Below are 19,668 nucleotides of genomic sequence, written 5' to 3' on the forward strand. Positions count from 1 at the left end.
CAGCACGGGCATCTCCTTTTGCCCTTGGCTGGACTCTTTTTCACCTTCCTCTGGGCAAGTAGCAGTGGACCCTGCACCGTGCTGGGTGACAGAAGGCTGGTTCCTCACCCCTGCTGGAAAAATCCTTTAAAAATGCAATGCTTTGCCTAAATGAGTGTTGAGCCAAGGACCCAACTTCATAAGAAGTCCCCATTTGGAGGCATCAAGCCACGATCTTCTTGCTCTGCTGGTCAAGTCTCCATTGACGGTGTTTCAGACATGAGCGGCAATGGGTGTCCACTGTTAACTGTGCTGATGCTGTGACAGAGGAAAGAGAGTGTGAGAGAGAGGCCCCGGGGGTCTGGCCTCACCTGAGGCCCACTTGTCTGAGGTACTCAAGTCTCTTTTTTCTCAGTGCTATGGTTCCTATGAGCTGAGCCTCCTACCATCTTGAAAGTTGATGTGGGGCTGGAGAGATGGCTTAGCAGTTAAGGCATTGGCCTGCAAAAGCCAAAGGATCCCCGTTTGATTCTCCAGGACCCGTGTAAGCCAGATGCACAAGGGGGGGGCGCATGCGTCTGGAGTTCGTTTGCAGTGGCTGGAGGCCCTGGTGCACTCGTTCTCTCTCTCTCTCAAATAAATAAACAAAGATATATATATATGTTTAAAAGAAAGTTGATGTAGCCTCAGACCTTGAACCTATAAAGCCCTGGAATCTTCCATGACCAGAATTAAAGCCAGGCACAGGCTAGCTCACAATTGCTCTGAATTCCCCAGTGGCCTTTCCAAAGGTCAGGGCCCCAGGAAGCCCAAGGCAAGGCATCCTCCAAAGCTCACTGGCATCCTCCAGGGTGGGAGAAGGGGACCTTCAGCTTCTAGGCCCAGGTCTGTCTCATGGCAAGAGCCTGCCTAGGTCAGTCTTAGAAGCATGCCTGTCCCTGACATGTACCCAGAATTACTGTGGCCAGTGCCCCTTGGGAGCAGCTGACAGTTACAGGTGTCCAAATCCACCAGGCGGGTCAGTCCTCTGCCCACATCACCAAGGCCACCTCGCAACTCCCCACATCTCTTCTCTCTCCAAGCCAACCAGCTAGGCATGTAGCTCCCCATGTTGCCAGGAATCAGAGAACACGCAGCTTCCTTCCAACATTGTTTCTCTTGTTTCTTTAGCTCCCGTGCCAATCGCTGCCTTTATTGGGAATAGTTACAGCCTCCTCACCTCCACAGGGAAGTCCTAACTCTTCTCCCTTGGTCCCTCTTCATCCTCCTCCTCCTCCTCCTTCTTCTCTCTCCCTCTTTCTCTCTCTGTATTTCTCTCTTTTCCTACCTTGCACAGGTAATTGTGAGATGGCAAGGGAAAGCCCCGGAGTATTCAGTTCCAAACGCTCCCCAGCCGTTCTCAGAGGGTACAAAGGATAGCGGTGAATGTCACATTGAGCGGGCTCCAGCTGCACCTGCTGGCTGCCCCAGCCCCTCCGGTTCACCGGGGGGTCACCAAGCACTCGCAGATTCTCCGATGGCAAGGAGAGCTACTATGTTTTCAGTTCACAGTGAGATTAAATCTACAACGTTTGACCTGTCTAATTTATTTTGTGGCTGACAGAGCAAGGAGAGCCTGTAAGAAGCTCTGGGTGGATTTCCCCCCTTAAACAAAACACCGTGGAATCTGCAGAAAGCCGTTGCAGCTGGATGCTTCACTGGGGCTGGAGGACAGACATGCAAACGGGTGTTGAAGACGGGTGTGTACGAACCATCAGCCCCAGAGCTTGGGCAGGCCTGGTGTTGGTTTCCCATTGAACTGTGGTCTTGAGCTGAGCCTTAAGGGCAGTGTGAGATCTCAGAGGGTCTTGGGCACCCGTTGGGGCCCCTGACCCCAACAGAGGTCTAAAGTTCATTCCAATTTGGCTGATTCTATTGTTCTTTTCTGGCTAAATTTCCTCTCACCAGCCAAAGCTATACTAGCTCTCTCCTCTTCCTCATTCTCTTCTTCCTCTTCCTCTACACAGCAACACTTTCCCAGCTGAAATGGCTCTGGGTTTGACAAATCAGGTTGTATTTTGTTCCTGTCAGCTGAACACCTCCAGGAGAGGTAGGATGTCTGTGATGCTGGGTGTGGGTTAGAAAGAAGAATCTGGTTCCCACTGTGGTAAGGGACAAGGACAAGGACAAGTCAAGGACACTTGTCAGCACCTTGGGGACAGGTGGTCAATGCTGCTCATCAAGAAAACAGAAGAAGGGCTGGAGAGATGGCTTAGTGGTTAATGCATTTGCCTGCAAAGTCAAAGGATCCTGGTTCGACTCTCCAGAACCGATATAAGTCAGATGCACAAGGTGGCTCATGCGTCTGGAATTTGTTTGCAGTACATGGAGGCCCTGGCATGCCCATTCTCTCTCTCTCTTTCTCTGCCTCTTTATCCCTCTCAAGTAAGTAAGTAAATAAATAAATAAATAAAATATATTTTAAAAATAGAAGAAGCTGGGTGTGATGGCACATACCTTAAATCCCAACATGGGAGACAGAGGTAGGAGGATCGCCATGAATTTGAGGCCACCCTGAGACTACATGGTGAATTTCAAGTCAGGCTGGACTAGAGGGACACCCTACCTCAAAAAACCAATAAAACAAAGTAATAAAAAAAAAGAAGAGTGGAAGCATCTCCAAAGTTGTGAGGCAGTGAGTCCCAAGAGAAAGGAGAGTGTGCAACAGTCATTAGAAGACGAGTGTTGAGCCAGGCGTGGTGGCGCACGCCTTTCATCCCAGCACTTGGGAGGCAGAGGTAGGAGGATCGCCGTGAGTTCAAGGCCACCCTGAGACTACATAGTGAATTCCAGGTCAGCCAGAGGTAGAGTGAGACCCTACCTTGAAAAGAGGAAGAAGAAGAAGAAGAAGAAAAAGGAGGAGGAGGAGGAGGAGGAGGAGGAGGAGGAGGAGGAGGAGGAGGAGGAGGAGGAGGAGGAGGAGGAGGAGAAGGAGAAGGAGAAGGAGAAGGAGAAGGAGAAGGAGAAGGAGAAGGAGAAGGAGAAGGAGAAGGAGAAGGAGAAGGAGAAGGAGAAGGAGAAGGAGAAGGAGAAGGAGAAGGAGAAGGAGAAGGAGAAGGAGAAGGAGAAGGAGAAGGAGAAGGAGAAGGAGAAGGAGAGGAATAATTAAAGGAAGAAGATGAGTGTGAGGCAGGGAGAACCACAATCCATGATGCTGAGAGCTGCTCATCTTCACTGAGAATTGGCCAAGGCACTTCATGCTGTCTTGTTCGCTCCACAGATCAAACAGACAAGGCCATAATGCATTGGCTTTTACTTCACAGGTGAGAACACCAAGGTTCAGAGAGATAAGAAATGTGCCCACAATCACACCACTAAAGGCAATGGAGGACTGTATGACACACCCCTGTAATGCCAGGACTCACAAGTCAGGGACAGGAAGATGCCAGGTTCAAGGTCAGTCTTGCCAAAGAGGTGGCTCAATGGTAGAGTGCTTATTGTATAAGCATGCGGGCCTGAGTGGGAACCCTAGTAGTCACGTAAAAGCTGGGTGAAGTGGCATAGGCATGTAATCCCAGTGCTGGGGAGGATGAGGCAGGAGCTATCTCTGGGGACTTGATGATTTAGCTTGCCTTGCTGAATTCTGGGTTCAGGGCTGGGTGATGCCAAAGGGCTGCCAGGAAAGCGGGAAGGATGAGTCGAGCAAAGATCAGATCTTAAAAATTAATGTGGAAAAGTTATAAAGGAAGACACCCAATGACAACCTCTGGCACACACACACACACACTCACATACACACACACACTTATACCCATATGAACACATATTCATAAAGAGAGAGAGCGAGAGGGCATGAGAGCAGGATCTCTGTTTCTACCCATCTGATTCTAGGGCTCGGATTCTTGGCCACCACCAGACATTGCAAGTAGGAACCTAACGTTTCAGACCCAGAATTTAGAGCTGAGGCTTTAGGGTCCCCTGCCCTGGTACATCATGTTTCCAGGAGCAAAGTGTTCACGAAGACCAGGTAGAGACAGAAGACCTCTCAGGTAAAGAGGGCAGAAGAGGCCCTGAGTCAGGCCCTTCTCAGCCTCGGGGTTCCAGGCCTGAGCTCAGAGGCTCTGGGAGAACTACAGATATCTTGAGCTATGGCCCAGCAACGGGAGCTCTGCGGAGATGCATGTGACCCTCAGGACACAGGACATGAATCTTGGCTCAGGCCAGAGCAGCACAAGACATTAATTCTAATACATTAATTATGACACTTCACTGGGGAATCCTGGAAATGGAGTCTGCAGCTCATTCCTGAAGTTTCTCCTTGAGCTGATATTTCTCGCTGGAAGCTGTGTCTATGGAATTCAAGGCAGGTCAGCTCTCATGCTGGTTGCATTCAGAAATGTGTTCATGGGGATGAGGAGATCATGCCATTACTATCCTGTCTTTAAAATGCTAACCTACAAACAAGAGGAGCCCAGAGATATCTGACCTAGGGGAGTTTGGAGAACCCCATTTCTGATGACGGTCTAAATAGGAGGAGCCCACCCTTGATGACCCTGCAGCTGGGAGACTCTGCAGCACATTGGCTTAAGAAGTTGATGGAAACAAAAGGTCAGGTTTTCAATAACCCTCCCAAAGGAAGGGAAGGGACTGGGTGGCTAACCTTCCACAGGACTGATAAACTTCCAGGAGCCTGCAAAGGTAGTTAAGCGAGGAACTGAGGACTCTCCCCTGGTGCTCCCATAAACAGGAAGGGAGACTTTACCGGGAGAACCTGAGCTTAGGATCGCCCTAGGCTTGATGGTCAGTCAGGAGCGGCTGACACTAAGCACCAGGTAGCGCTCTGGGGTAGGGCTTCTTAAAATTTTTCTACTCTTGACCCCTTCTCACCTGAGAAAATTTTGCATGACCACTTTTTATAAGTATATAAAACAGATATTGCAAATCAAATGTTTATTGATAATAAGCTGTAATAAAATTTACTTTAAAGAAATTCATTGGTATGTATAATTTTATCATTTATTAAAAATGAAAACAGAGCCGGGCGTGATGGCACACACCTTTAATTCCAGCACTAGGGAGGCAGAGGTAGGAGGATCACCGTGAGTTTAAGGCCACCCTGAGACCACATAGTGAATTCCAGGTCAGCCTGGACTAGGGTGAAACTCTACCTCAAAAAAAAAAAAAAAAAAAAAAAGAGAACAAGTTTACAAACCAATAAGATGGATATGCTTATTTATTTTCATACAAGGAATGAAATCTTGGCTGAATATTTGATACTATAGGATGCACAGACCGTTTGTAATATTTTCCAGAATTGATAGTTTGAATAATTATCAAGCGTAAGAACACTGCTTGCGAGCTGGGGGGATGGCTCAGGAAGAACATCGCTGTGCACGCATGAGAGCCCGAGGCCCTGGGTGCAGTCACCGCACCCTTCTCAAAAGCTGGGCCGTTCTCTGCATACCCGTGACCCAGCCCTGTGGGGAGTGGAGACAGGAAGAGAGCTGGGGTGTTCAGATCACCCAGTCTGACTGAAAAAATGGCAGCTCTGGCTCCAGCGAGACGTTTCCTCTTACAGAAACAACACAGAAAAGTAATAGAGGAGGATGCCTAGCGTTCTCCTCTGGCCTCCACACATATGTGCACCTTTGCACACGTGTGCATACATTATACATACACACACCACACACCATACCACACATGCACACCATGCACACATATGCCAACCAATTTTTTTTTTTTAAAGAGCACTGATTTGCAGAACAAAATGGCAGAAGCATGTTTAGGGTAATTTCAGAAATTGTTGGAAAGTCTGTCCTAATCCCAAGCCAAAATTCATATAATGATTCTTTGATGAAACTCAAGCCAGCAACTCAAATAGCATTTTTAAAAAAATCAAACATTTTAATACAAGCCGACCCAAAGATACACTAATTTGACACTCACATCTGAGGAATGACAGCAGACCTACATGAAAAGTCCATGTTTTCTCCAATTTAATCATCACATTTCTGTAAGAGCAGGAAAGTTTGTATGCACAGTAAATGCATGTTGATTCCTAACAATCATAGTCTCCATTCAGCCGAGGTGTTTCTGGACACATGTGCTGGTGTTGAATATTATAGATGTGCCCACACACACACACAAACACCCCCCCACACATTCACTACATGCTTGATTTGGAATTAATTTTTTGTCGTTGCACATTCAGAAGCCTTTTACCATTGCCAAAATTTTGGCAACCCCTACATTAACTTATTCTTCATGCAATTATGACCCCCAGTTTAAGAAACTGCTCTCAGACTGGAGATGGCTTGGTGATTAAAGGCTGGAGAATGAAACTCAGGTCGACCCCAGTACTCACATAAATCCAGGCAAGTGGTGCATGTGTCTGCAGTTGTTTTGCAGTGGCTTGAGGTCCTGACACACCCATACTCTGTCTCTCATAAATAAACAAATTAAATATATATACACATATGCATAAATATATGTATATGTATAAGAGCATGAATTCCCATCACACTCTATAACAACAATACATTTTCTTTCACTACCTGATAGGTAAAGAATCAAGGCACAAGGGCCATATGATAACCAGTGTCCCCTAGCCATTAAAGTGTTACAATCAAGAATTGCACTCAGTTGGGCACAGTGGCACACGCCTTTAATCCCAGCACTTGGGAGCCTGAGGTAGGAGGATCTCTGTGAGTTTAAGGCCACCCTGAGACTACATAGTGAATTCCAGGTCAGCCTGGGCTACAGCAATACCCTACCTTAAAAACCTACCAAACAAAGAAAAGGAGAATTGCACTCAGGTGAGGTAATGACACTCCACTCTCTATCTGTACCACCCTCCGTATTGCTCAAGCCTCAGGAAATATAAGAACCACCTCATGTATATGCCCAACAGACCAGAAACACACATGTTCACAAGGACTTGCACATACATGTCATTGCAGTATTACACATGTCATTACTCCTAGTGAGCCAAAAAGTAGGAACAACCCAAATGCCCACTAGCTGGTGAATGGGCAAACAAAATAGGGAGGTGTAATACCCAGACAGGGGAGTGGTATGCAGCAGCAAAACGAATAAAAGGCCCACACACTAGATGAACTGTGAAGAGCAGCCAATGAGAGAAACCCTAAACAAATGATTTCATATCTATGAAATGTCCAGAGACAAGAGAAAGGGGAATTAAGAGTATCCAGCAATTGGGCCAGGTTTGTTTTTTATAAGATTTATTTTAATTTATTTATTAGAGAAAGAGTGTGAGAATGGGCATGCCAGGGCCTCTAGCCACTGGAAACAAGTTCCAGACTCATGTACCACCATGTGCATCTAGCTTATGTGGGACCTGGAGAATTGAACCTGGACCCTTAGGCCTCACAGGCATGTGCCTTAACTGTTAAGCCATCTCTGCAGCCTGGGGCAGGCTTCTTTTGAAGTGATGGAAATGGTCTGAAATTAGTGTTGGTACTTGCCCAACATTGTTAATGTGCAAGAAAAATATCTCTGGACTGTAGATTTCTCTCTCTCTCCGTGTGTGTGTGTGTGTGTGTGTGTGTGTGTGTGTATACATGTGTAAACCTTGTGCACATGCATGTGGAGGACAGAGGAGATCACTGGGTGTCCTCCTCTACTTCTCTTCTACTTTATTCCCCTGAAACATTCACTAATCCTAGAGTTGCTTGGGTACAGAGATCTGTGATGAGTTTCAGAGCTGGGCATTTGATACAAGCTCATCAGATTCCTCTGTCTGGGGGTGCCTCACATCACATCTCAGAACACCTTCTGTGGTGTCTAGAAGAAACCCAAACTCTTCTGTTACTCCAGACCTGCAAGTGATCTGCAATTCTCAGCCATGCCTTCACTTTCTAGAGAAAGCACTCCAAAGAAAGAATGGGGAGGAAGGGAGGAAAGAGGAAGTGGAAGGGGAAAAGGGGAAGAAAGGTTTCAGGGAGAGGAATCCTCCTCAGTTGTTTCTCCTGTGCCTCCATGTGTCCCCACAATGTCTCTGCCAGGCAGTCATTATCCTGCCTGCTTCAGGGGGGTGGGGATGATGGCTACAAGAAACAGTGCATCAGTTACTTGCTCATTGCTGGAACAAAATACCTGACCAGAAGCAGCTTTTGGAAGGCAAGGGTTTGTTTTGGCTTACAGTTTCAAAGGGAAGTTTCATCATGGCCAGGAAGGCATGTCGGGAGCAGACAGCAAGTGTCACTTCTTCACAGCAGCATTAAGGAAGTAGAAAGCACATGAGCCCCATACGAGGCTGGAGAGTAACACCTCTAAGCCCACTTTCAGTGACACACTTCCTAAGGATCCACAAAGTTCCCAAATAGTGCCATCCACTGGGGCCGGGTCTGGGAGGAGACATCTTAATCCAAACCACCACTTGCATCAACTGTCCTGAAGCTACGTCATATGAAAGTAGGACCCTGCAGCTGGGATCCAGGGCTGCAGAGTCTTGACCCATCTACCTCGCATGGACCAAGTTGCCAACAGATGGTCAAGCTCATCACATAGAACTTCTGAATTAACAGTTGGACTGATTGGCATAATGAGTGACCGGCTCCTAGGAAAGAGATTTCAAGACTCCTACCTAGAATAGGCAGTCTTGTGGTCTTTCATTATCAAAAAGAAAGGATGCTCACTCATTCTCTCAATTTTAAAATTATGCACCAACACCCTTTGGCCTCCTTTGCTTTGATGGTGTGTATTGTTTTTTTTTCCGCACTTGGCTTTGCTGCCATTAGAAGGATGAACTGAATGCAGCCACTCACCATGTGGCCATACTAAAAGGACAAATTCATGGGACGTCCCTGCTTTCATTTGTCCAGAGCGTCACACTTCTGGTTGTGTTCCCTACCTATGTGAGTGGGCAGAATTGCTGGGGGCAACCATGGAGATGATCATGGAATACTATCTAAACAGATTTTCCTTTGCCATCAAATCAAGTTGTGTTGTTTTATTTTCTGCAATTACCCATGTCTCCTTTCTACAGATCAAAACTCTCTAGGGACTGTGGTTTTAGGGAACAAGAAATCTGAGTTCAAATGTAAATGAACAGCTCTACAACACTATTTCCCTTGAGGTTTTCCCAGAACTGTTTCTCTTTTCTTTTCCCTTATCTGTTCCTTCCTTTCTTCCTTTGTTTCTTTCTCTTTTCCTCTTTTATCAGTCATGTAGCCCAAGCTGGCTTTGAACTCACTGTGTAGCCAACAATGACCACAAGCCACTGACCCTCCTGCCTCCACCTCTTCTCAATTACAACCACCATGCTCAGCTTCCAGGACTGTTTCTAAGAGAAGAATTCATGCATTATTTTCCCTAAGCAATGTGCTCAACAGTTCTCAGTCAGCTGGGACTATGGCCATAAGGCTATGGGTTGGTGAATGCAGATACATTGGCATCCTCCAGAGAAACTATCATTCTAGGCTGGAACTTAGAAGCCCAGAGCAGGAATTGAGAAAGTCAACTTTTGAGTGTATATTACTCACATTTTGTTACTGTAACAAACGGCCTGAGATGAACAACTTAAAAGGAAGAAAGGTTTATTTCAGCTCATGGTTTCAGAGGTGTCAGTTAATGGTCATTTGGCCTGGTTGCTGTGGGCTTCTGTTGAAGCAGCATGTCATTGCATGGTAAGGCATGGTAAAACAAATCTCACTTCATGAGAGACAGCAAGCAGAGAGAGAGAGAACAAGATACCCCATTCCAAAGGCCTGCCTTTCATGATCTACTTTCTCTAACAAGACTCCACTTCCTAGCTCCCGCCTCCCCAAAATGCATCAATGGGCTATAAAACCCCTGTGAAGTGAGTCTTACTTGTAGCTTTAAAAAGAAAAGTGTTCTTAGGAACATCACACAAGCATCTGGAAGTGTCCCCTCAGGTAAGGTAGATGATTGCTGTCACCAGAGGAAAGAGATAGAAGCATAGGGAAAGGAGGGCTGACCTCAGCCATGTTCTCTCCCCACTGAGACAGGCTTGTGCATGCTAACAGAGAGCCATTGCATAACTCAGCAGCACAGCAAGGAACCTTCGTGATGTTAATGAGACCACAATGCCAGGAGTCAGAGGAAGAAGGCATGGCCAGGTCACTCTGATGGACACCAAGGGCACCATGCCAGGCACAGCACCTGCATCATCTTATTCAGTCTGGATCACAGCAACCCCCAAGGAAGATTCTACTTTTAGAAATCCCATTTTGTAGGTTGGGGAAACTAGAAGTCAGACAGGAGAGGGGACCAGGCCCTGTTTCTACAGCTCACAACTGGTAGAACCAAAATTCTAACTCAAAGAGCCCAGTGCTGACCTTTTCTTAACAAGGGGCTGAATCAATTCTTATAGGCTTGAATGTGAGTCAATGATCCCTTTCCTGTATTGATCCAAACTCTCTTCATTAGGATGTGACCTCTATGCTGACCCCTGGCTGAAGACCTCAGATGAAGCAGGCAGTCATTCGAGAGAAAAGCTAGAGGCCATTCTATCAGCCATCTCAGGATGTCACTTGGCTAGTTGGAGACAAGACTTCCAATTTACACCCCTGAGCCTGTAGTTGAGAAGCATCATGTTGCAACACCACCCAAAGCAATATAACTGTGAACCAGCTTGGGTGATAACATGCCTTGGTCACATGCAAACCATACCCAAATGACATACCTCACTTTGCATCCTACCGTTAAACTGTCAAGGTGGGAAATAAATAAAGTCCCAGTGTGCTGATTGGCAATTAGCAATTATCTCTCAGCCTCTTCTATAGCCACACACTTCTCTGTAATTGTGAGATTAAAAAGCTATAATTCACATGGGTTGGCTATAAGTGTGTGGGTATCTTGCTATGACAAAGCAATTACCCAAGAGTCATTAGGCTCATAAAGTAATCTACAATCATATGTAAATAATGATTGTGTGGCTGACAAATGCTGTGTTATTGACCCTTAAAACAAATATTAAGATTTATGTTTCCATATGGCCATTAAACATAACCAGCCGCTGTGTTGCGTAGCCTAGGCCGCCAGGGTGGGGCTACTTTAAGCTAATGCAATATGAGGTAGATTTGTATAGAAGTCTGAAATCTATAGAGTGTATTCAAGTGTTTTTTTTTCCTACTTGTTCCACCCAGTTGGGACTTAAAGAAGCCAGAACAAGTCACGTCATTCTGCATGATGAAGCCCAAGAAGGGCAGCTGACTCATGTGAGTAGATATGATATTCCTTCCTTGGGAATCCTTACATATATGAACCTCTCTGTCCCCTTCATTACCCCCAAAGGCTCCCAGGCTGAGCCGAGAGACTTGGCAGTCTTTGCAAAATATCATAACTCCAGCCATGCCATTGGCATAGATTAATTTATGCTATAAGGACACCCACATCTCCCCCAAATCAAAAGCCACTATATACTTCAACTGTATTTTATTGCCTTGTTCAGTAAAGATGGCCAAAGGTCATAATTCTTTCACTGTGCCTATGCAAAGCCAAATGGCTGTTTGAAAGCTGGGAAACTATGCTCAAATGAAATGATTCTGTATCTGTCACATGGATGTTACTACTTGCCTTGGTTTGACCAGTACCATAACAAATGCAGTCCAATTGCTTTGTAAAGTCACAGCTACAGTCAAGAAAATCCCCAGAGTGTTGGACCCAAGGAATCAGAATTCCTATCTGAGCTACTCAAAAATATGTAGTTTCTGAGTACTCAAGAGGAAATGGGAAGGGTGTCCTGTTGTGATTTGTTTTGGAGTCACTGTCACTGAGAGGCTGGTTTTCTTAATTTCTCTCTCATTCACCCAAAAACTGCATGTAGGAGCCCACCATAAGCAAGCAACAACCCTGGGGCTCTCTCATGTGCCATACTGCTATGCTCCTGTTCAAGGTTAAATGCTCAGTGTCCCCTCAACCCCAGGCTCACGTGTTTTGACATTTGCTCCCCAGCTAGTGGCACTGTCTGGGGAGGTTGTAGAGACTTCGAGGGGTAGGTTGCAGGGGGAGGAGGGATACTATGGGGTCACAACTCACCCTCTGTGTTTGGTGGGACTTCTCTGCTACCTGGTTCTCTAAAATGCGGACAAGCACCCACCGCACACTCCCTCCACAATGGAACTGCCCACTGCCATGTCTTCCCAGTCATGCGGGCTCATAACCCTTCTGATTGGGAGCTAAACTAAATCTCTTAATTGCTTTGTGTCAGGTATTTGGTCACAGAGGCAGCAAAAGTAACTAAAAGAGGAGGCAAATCCACTTTAACAGGAAATTAAAACTCGGTTGAAATCCTAAAGTTTGTAGAGGAATAGTCACACACACCTATAATTCCAGTATTCAAGAGGCTGAGGCAGGAGGATCATTAGTTCTAGGTCAACGTGGGTTATCTAGGGAGTCCCTATCTCAAAATCAAACAAAATCCTAAAGTTACATGAAACTCGAAACTCTTATCCACTTCTGATCATTTGTGCTTTAGCATTTTAAAAAGATCCCAAGTTCTAAACTCTATCCATTGAAAAAATAATAACCCACTCACAAACCCTGCTGCAGCCAGCCTGTAGGTAACTGTCACACTAGGGAAGCCATGTCCCAATGGTCCAGCCTCTGAGTGGCATCAAAGAAATGTGAACTTGACCTGACAACCTCAAAGCCATTTCCACAGGACAACTTCCCCACATACAGTCATTCACTTACACACATTGCAGGAAGGGACACATGGCCCCGGGGCAATTCCTAAACGTTACAGTCACAGTCACTTTTTCTCATGCATTCACCTATACCTAGTACCTAGAAAAACAAACTCCTCTAATATCCTCCCAGGATCCTCCCTAGAAGACTGCCCCAGTCCTCCTCTCTCCCTTTCTCCATCCCTCCCAGTTCTGAGTTTGTTCCAAGAGCCAAAAGGATTCTGGATAATAGAAACACAAGGGTATGATTGTACACTCCTTTAATCCCAGCACCCAGGAGGCAGAGGTAGGAGGATTGCTGTGAGTTTGAGGCTAGCCTGGGACTATAAAATGAGTTCCAGGCCAGCCTGTGCTAAAATGAGAACCTACCTTGAAAACACAAACAAACAAACAAACAACATCTACAGGGGACAGGACACAGGCAAAATGCCTCAGTTAATCTACTGGTTCCCTTGCTGTGACCCAGGGCTCTCTATGGATTCTGTAAGTTGATCACCAAAGGGGGCTGATGAAGATTTTAGAATGTCTATCTTTAGAGATAATGAGGAGAAAAATGAGAGATTGACACTGGGGCTGATTGGAGCCATCAAAATATTTGTTTAACATCTGCTTTAGTCAGGATTGCTGGAGCCTGCCACAATTGGTGGCATTGTTCCTGAACTAATCTCATAGACTGGCCCCTTTCTGTCGTTTTAATTGACTTGCCCTACAGGTAAATACGCGGGGCCCTTCCCAGCGCAGACACCCTGTGTGCGGGTCTCCCCTGCGCCCCGGATTCTTTGTGTGTCAAACGAAAGCTACGTCAGACCCCTGGAGTCCAAAGCAGTTAATTAACGGAAATCAAAGGTGCCTTTGTTGCCGCCCCCGACCTTCCTCTCTTCTCCAGATGGGGACAGATTCGCTGACAATTTAGTTCCATTTCTGAGGATGCTTTCTCAAGTTTCCCTTGTCGGTGACTAGAAAGGGCCAGGTGCCATCAAGGACCTTGCTCCTGGGACTGTGCCAGAGGCCAAATCAAAGGAGGCTGAGAAGCCTGACAGCAGTGGCTCAGGACCCACCCAGCCCCGCCAGCCTTCCCATTTAGGACCCTCGTTGGGGTGGTGAGCCCTGCGGGGAGCAGCGTGGGACACGGGCCTGACGAATGCTCACACAGGACGCTGCCCAAAGCAGAAGGCAGAGGGACTTGAAGCTCAGACTGCCCCATGTCCGACCACCTGAAGCCTGTAGGGTCTGCAGGGGCCACATTCCAAGACTGGGTCAGGAGGAATTTAAGAAACCTAAAGTATGGGCTGGGGAGATGGCTTATTCAGTAAAGCCCTTGCTGCATACGTTTGAGGACCAGTTTAGATCCCTAGCACCCATGTAAAGGTTGGGCAGGGTCACCAGCACACCAGAGGTGGGCACAGGGAATTCTGGGGCAAGTTAGATAGCTGGCACCTCTGGGCTCAGGTGAGAGACTCTGCCTCAGTAAAATAAAGAGGAAAGTGGGCTGGAGAGATGGCTTACCAGTGAAGGTGCTTGTCTGTAAAGCCTAAGGACCCAGGTTCAATTCCCCAGTAACCCACAAGGTGGCACGTGAGTCTAGAGTTCATTTGCAGTGGCTAGAGGCCCTGGTGCACCATCTCTCTCTCTCTCTCTACTCTCAAATAAATAAAAATTTATAAAAATTAAAACAAGAAGAAAGTGATCAAGGGAGACACTAGACGTCAACCTCTGGCCTCCACATGCACACACATGTTCACATGCAAAAAATGGAGGGGGGAGTAAAATATTGTATGGGGTCCAGCTTTATAAGCTCAGAATAAGCAACGAACATTCTTCCCATCTTCAGTAAAGACCAATGGGTGCACAGCAAAGATGGGCGGAATCAGGAGTGATGGTGCATGGCTATAATCTCAGCACTGGGGAACTTGGGAAGCAGAGGCAGACCATCCTCATTTTGAGGTTGGTTTAGGCTAAATAGTGAGACCCTCTCTCTCTCTTTCTCTCCCTCTCTCTCTCTTACACACACACACACACACACACACACACACACACACACACACACACGACTAGCCGTGAGGTGCAGATAGGTGGACATAGTATTCAAGGATCCTAAAGAATGTTGGCAACTGCTCATGGACTCTACAACCTGAGATCCCAGAACAAGAAAGACACCCACAATGTTCAGGTTGGTGACTCCCCGCCCCTACAAGCCCCTGCATGGTGGCTATTTTACCAAGGGAAGGAGCGGTGCTGGCGGTCAGTAGCAGGGATGGGGGAACAGTCATTACTTGGCTCAGCACTGCCCAGTTGGGATTAAACCCAAGGCTCTAGAACATGCAATTTTCCCAAGAGATCACATGGCTCTTGTAAGAGCTGGGAAGCAGCCTTTGGAGCTTGAAGGAGACCGTTTTAAAAAATGAAAGGCGGTTCTGCTTCATACAGTGTGTAATGAGGTGCCAGGGTTTATTTTAATGCTGAGAGCCAAGCATAAGCGGAAATAGATGTGGATTCAAGAATGCTCTTAAATGGTGGGTTTTTAGACAGCACTCATGCAAACCCAGAGACCACAGCAATTCATGGGGGATGGCAAGGGACCCAACAACATGGTGGGGAAACTGAGGAAGCTGGCAGCAGCAGGGTGTTCTCCCTGGTCCCTGTTGCCAGCCCATAGCATATTTTATAGCTATAGAAACTGCGGATGTATCCATCAACCAACATACTATGCTTTGCATGTGCATGCAAATAGGGCACATGTGAGTGCAGGTACATATGCACATGTGTGTACTTGCGTGTGGACACCAGAGGTCAACATCAGCTGTCTGCCTCAACCCCTCTCCACCTTACTTTTTAATATTAATTAATTAATTAATTGAGATAATGTTAGAGAAAGAGAGAGAGAGAATGGGTGCACCAGGGCCTTTAGCCACTGCAAACGTACTCCAGACATATGTGCTACCTTGTGCATCTGGCTTTACGTGGGTACTGGGAAACCGAAGCTGGGTCCTTTAGGCTTTGCAGGCAAGTGTCTTAACCGCTGAGCCATCTCTCCAGCCGCTCTGCCTTATTTTTGAAACAGCATCTCTTACTGAACCTGGAGTTCAGCTATTTGGTAGACTAGCTGGCCAGCTTACTCTGTGGATCCTCCTTCCCCAGCTGTCCCCACGTCTTCAGTACTGGGATGTAGCTCCCTGCCTGGCTTTTTAAAAATAATTTATTTTTATTTTTATTTCTTTATTTGTAAGCAGAAAGAGATAAAGAAACAGAGCAAGAGAGAGTGGGCACATCAGGGCCTGTAGCCACTGTAAACGAACTCCAGATGCATGTGCCCCTTGTGCATCTGGCTTATGTGGGTTCTGGGGAATTGAACCTGCATCCTTTGGCTTCACAGGCAAATGCCTTAACCACTAAGCCATCTCTCCAGCCCTCCCTGCCTTTAGGTGGATGTTGGGAATCCAAATTCAGGTTCTCATGCATGTAAAGCAAGTGCTTTACCAACTAAGCTATCTTCCTAGCACCCTAGATATGATTCTGCTTCTCTTAAAGTGGTCTTATACTTCCACTGCTGAACGCAGTGAGTTTCATAGTTTTGGTGACCAGTTTTCAGAGAGGTGCTTCTGTCAACATTGGGCACCATGGTGAACGTACAAAACAGAAAAGCTCACAATCAACTATCCCTTTCTGTGCCAGGCCTCCAACGTGGCAGGAGCCCTTGGATGCTTTTCAAACCCTATGGCACTCAGGGTGCTTCTCTGCAGAAGCCTTCAGAAGGACTTTTGGGGGACAGTATGGTATCTTGTTGCTGGACCTCTCGGTCCCTTCCCTACTGTGGGATATCACAACTGGCAAAGGAATGCTATTTCTATAACAAGTCTTATTCCTCTTTCTCTCGTGGGTGACCCTGGAATCCTGAGGACCCTGAGATAGGAAGCTGCATTCTCTGTACGGTGCCAGTGAGGCTAGTAAGGTGCCGCTGCCCCACCAGGGTCTCTCTGCCACCTGGTGGTCATGAGAGGGAGTCCAGGGCCCAGACAAGGCCACCATCCTGTGGACAAGTGGATATTGCCACCTTGGCTTTTGTAGAGATCAGAGGAAGGCAGTTTCCTAGCAGGTGTGACATGAGCATAGTGTTTTTCTTTCTGTGCTCTAAACAGAGGAGTTTTCAATGGTGCTTTTCTGAAATACAGTAATTTGCAGTGACCTAGGAGTGCTATCAAGCAATACAATTATTAATTCACGGAGTGATTAATGAAAAAAATGAATAAAATCTACTGAAACCAAAGGGGACAGGAAAGCTTCACCTTCTTGTTTCAAATTGAGTTTGTCAGGGCTGGAGGGATGGCTTAGTGGTGAAAGCATTTGTCTGCAAAGCCAAAGGATCCAGGTTCGATTCCCCAGGACCCACGTTAGCCAGATGCACAAGGGGGCCCATTGGAGTTTACAGTGGCTGGCATGCCTCTCTCTCTCTCTCTCTCTCTCTCTCCCCTTCCTCAGTCAAATAAATAAAATAAATAAAATATTCAAATTGAGTTTGTCATAAGAATTTTCAAAACACAACAAAGGACGCTTGCTGACCACCAGTCTCACCTGCCTTCGCTCACCGAGATGGCACCTGTCACATTGCTAGGACCCCAGGACCAGGCTCAGGTCTCTGCTGACTAACTCTTGTTTCTGCCCTGTCCTCCATTCTGGGTCACACTGAGCAACTTGCGGTCCCTCGTACACTGCTATGCTGTCCTCACCTCACTCTGCTTCTCTGCAAAGAGTGCTCATCCTTCTCCTGAGCCCATTCTCCATCCTCTTCTCTCACAGGGAAACTTCTGGAAACCCATGTGTTCTGGTGTTCATGTCGGCTTGCATGTCATCCCTGGAGACCTTCATCCAGAAGAGCAGGTGTTTATGGACATTTCCAGTAACACCTATCTTGAGATCACCTGACCCTACCTGCCCTGTGTGTCTGCAGCCTCTTGAGGCTGCCACACGCCTTAGAGTGGGGACAAACCTGTCTGTCCCCATTACATCCCTGGGGTCCCCATCAGCGCTGGCACTTGGTAGCTTTTCAGTAAAGACTCGCTGGCAAGGTCAGCTAGCAGTCTGACCTCTAGCCAAAGAAGGGATTTTGTCAATTTTAGCTTTGCTCCGAAGAGCCTTGTTTCAGAGCATTTTTCTTCCAGGCATAGAATTTCTGGGATTTCCTTCCAGATCCTAGATAGAGACAAGGTTATGGTGTGAACTTTCCAGAAAACCTTGGCCTTACCCTAATTGTCTGAGCCTCTGCTTCACACCCTCCCTATGGTGACAGAAGGGTAGAGCAGTGGCCACACCCCTTCTTTCCTGTTCTCCCCACTGCCCCTCAGGCACAGCCACACCGGGGGGCAAATGGCTGGGAGACATTTATCACAGAGTTACGGCTCCTGGACCCCATCGCTGGGGCTGTGATGGGGTGGTTATGTATTTCACGCCTCTCGGTTTCCCAGCTGGGATTCGAAGATTTAAAGACATGGGGAACGTATTTTTAAATTTATGAGAGGGCCATTGATTTAATTAATTGTGCCCAAAGAGCAAAGCCAATTGTTGTCAGAATTCTTAAAGGAGAAGAGCAGCGGAGGCGGGCGGCCTCCCGGGTGACGCGGGCGTCTGGCGCTGCTGCATGAAGCACTGGAGATCTGCTGGGAACAGATTCGTGCCGAGGCCCATGGCCTGGAGCTCACTGGCCAGCAAACTTGGCTTAATTGGCTAAGTGCATGCTCATGAGAGACCCTGTCTCAGAGTGGGTAGACGGTATTCCTGAGGAAGGACGCTCGAGGCTGGCCTTCACAGCTACATACGCAGATACACACACAGTGCTTAAAAGTTGAGATGAAGGTCCCAGAGCAGAAACATTAGGCTGCTGACTTTGAAGGTGGAGGATGGGACATGGACCAGGAAGCACAAGAAGCCTGTAGGAGGTAGCAAGGCAAAGAAACAGAATCCCCTAGAGACTCCAGAAGCTGTGCAGCCCTGCTGACACCTTGATTAGGACTGCTGATCTCCAGAACTGTAAGATGATTTCGAGCAAACCATGGTGTTAGCTGCCTGTGGGCCGTATACCACATCTGACAGCATCACGTACGACCCCCTGCTTGGCCTGATCACCGTCATCAACCATGACCGGCCCGGATGTCTGCATCCTGTTTGGTCCTTTCCTGGATGCAAAGCATGAACAGGTGGAGAACTGCCAACTGACAAGTCCATTCGAAGATGTTTTCAAGCAGTGCCTGCGAACGATTATTGAAGGGACAAGAAGCTCGGGCTCCCACCTTGTCTTTGTCCCATCCCTGAGGGCTGTGCACCGCGAGCCTGTGTGTCCACAACCCCCTTTCAGCTACTCCGGGCTCTCTCGAGAGGACAAAAAGCAGGTGCAGTTTGTGTTGGAGTCCTGCAGCCTCTCCGTAAATGGAGTGATCTTTGGTTTGACATCCACAGACCTGCTATTCCATATGGGAGCCGAGGAGATCAATAGTTCTTCGGGGACTTCAGACAGATTCAGCCGAATACTGAGGCACATCCTGACGCAGAGGAGCTACTGCCCACCGCACCCACCCACGAGGACATGGCCATAGACGATGAGAACTTCTATGCTTATGCACAGTTACTGGTCACCCCTAATGTCTTCATAGCCCCGTCAGAGCTAAGGTACTTTGTAAAGGACATCTTTGGCTGTGTCTGCATGAATCCAGGGCGATTCACCAAAGGTCAGGTGGGCAGCACCTTTGGCCACCTCTACCTCAAGAGGCAGCCCAGGGCTGTGGGTGGCCAGGAGAGACGGAGCCTGAGTGTTGCTGCTCAGGTGGTCAGGATTTGAGTCTTCACCGCGCCCACCCAGCTGTGCAGCTCTCCCAGCCACCAAGAGCCCATGCATAGCTTCGGTGAGTCTGAACTGTTGGGGACGCACAGGAAAGGAGCTGCCATCAGGGAGTGCTGAGGGAGGGGGACTGATATTGAAGGACACGGCGGCGGCTAGGCCCAAGGCAGAGTCACACTGCTCTCCAGAAGGAAGCTCTTGCCGCAGAAGGGA

General features: G+C 47.4%; 1 pseudogene; it reads left to right on the forward strand.

The window, feature by feature from the left end:
* The first annotated feature begins 18,527 nt into the window (after nt 1-18,527).
* LOC123457625 lies at nt 18,528-19,457 on the forward strand (annotated as a pseudogene).
* The last annotated feature ends 211 nt before the right edge of the window (nt 19,458-19,668 follow it).

The sequence above is a fragment of the Jaculus jaculus genome, chromosome 1 (assembly GCF_020740685.1).
Source record: "Jaculus jaculus isolate mJacJac1 chromosome 1, mJacJac1.mat.Y.cur, whole genome shotgun sequence".
Lineage (NCBI taxonomy): Eukaryota > Metazoa > Chordata > Mammalia > Rodentia > Dipodidae > Jaculus > Jaculus jaculus.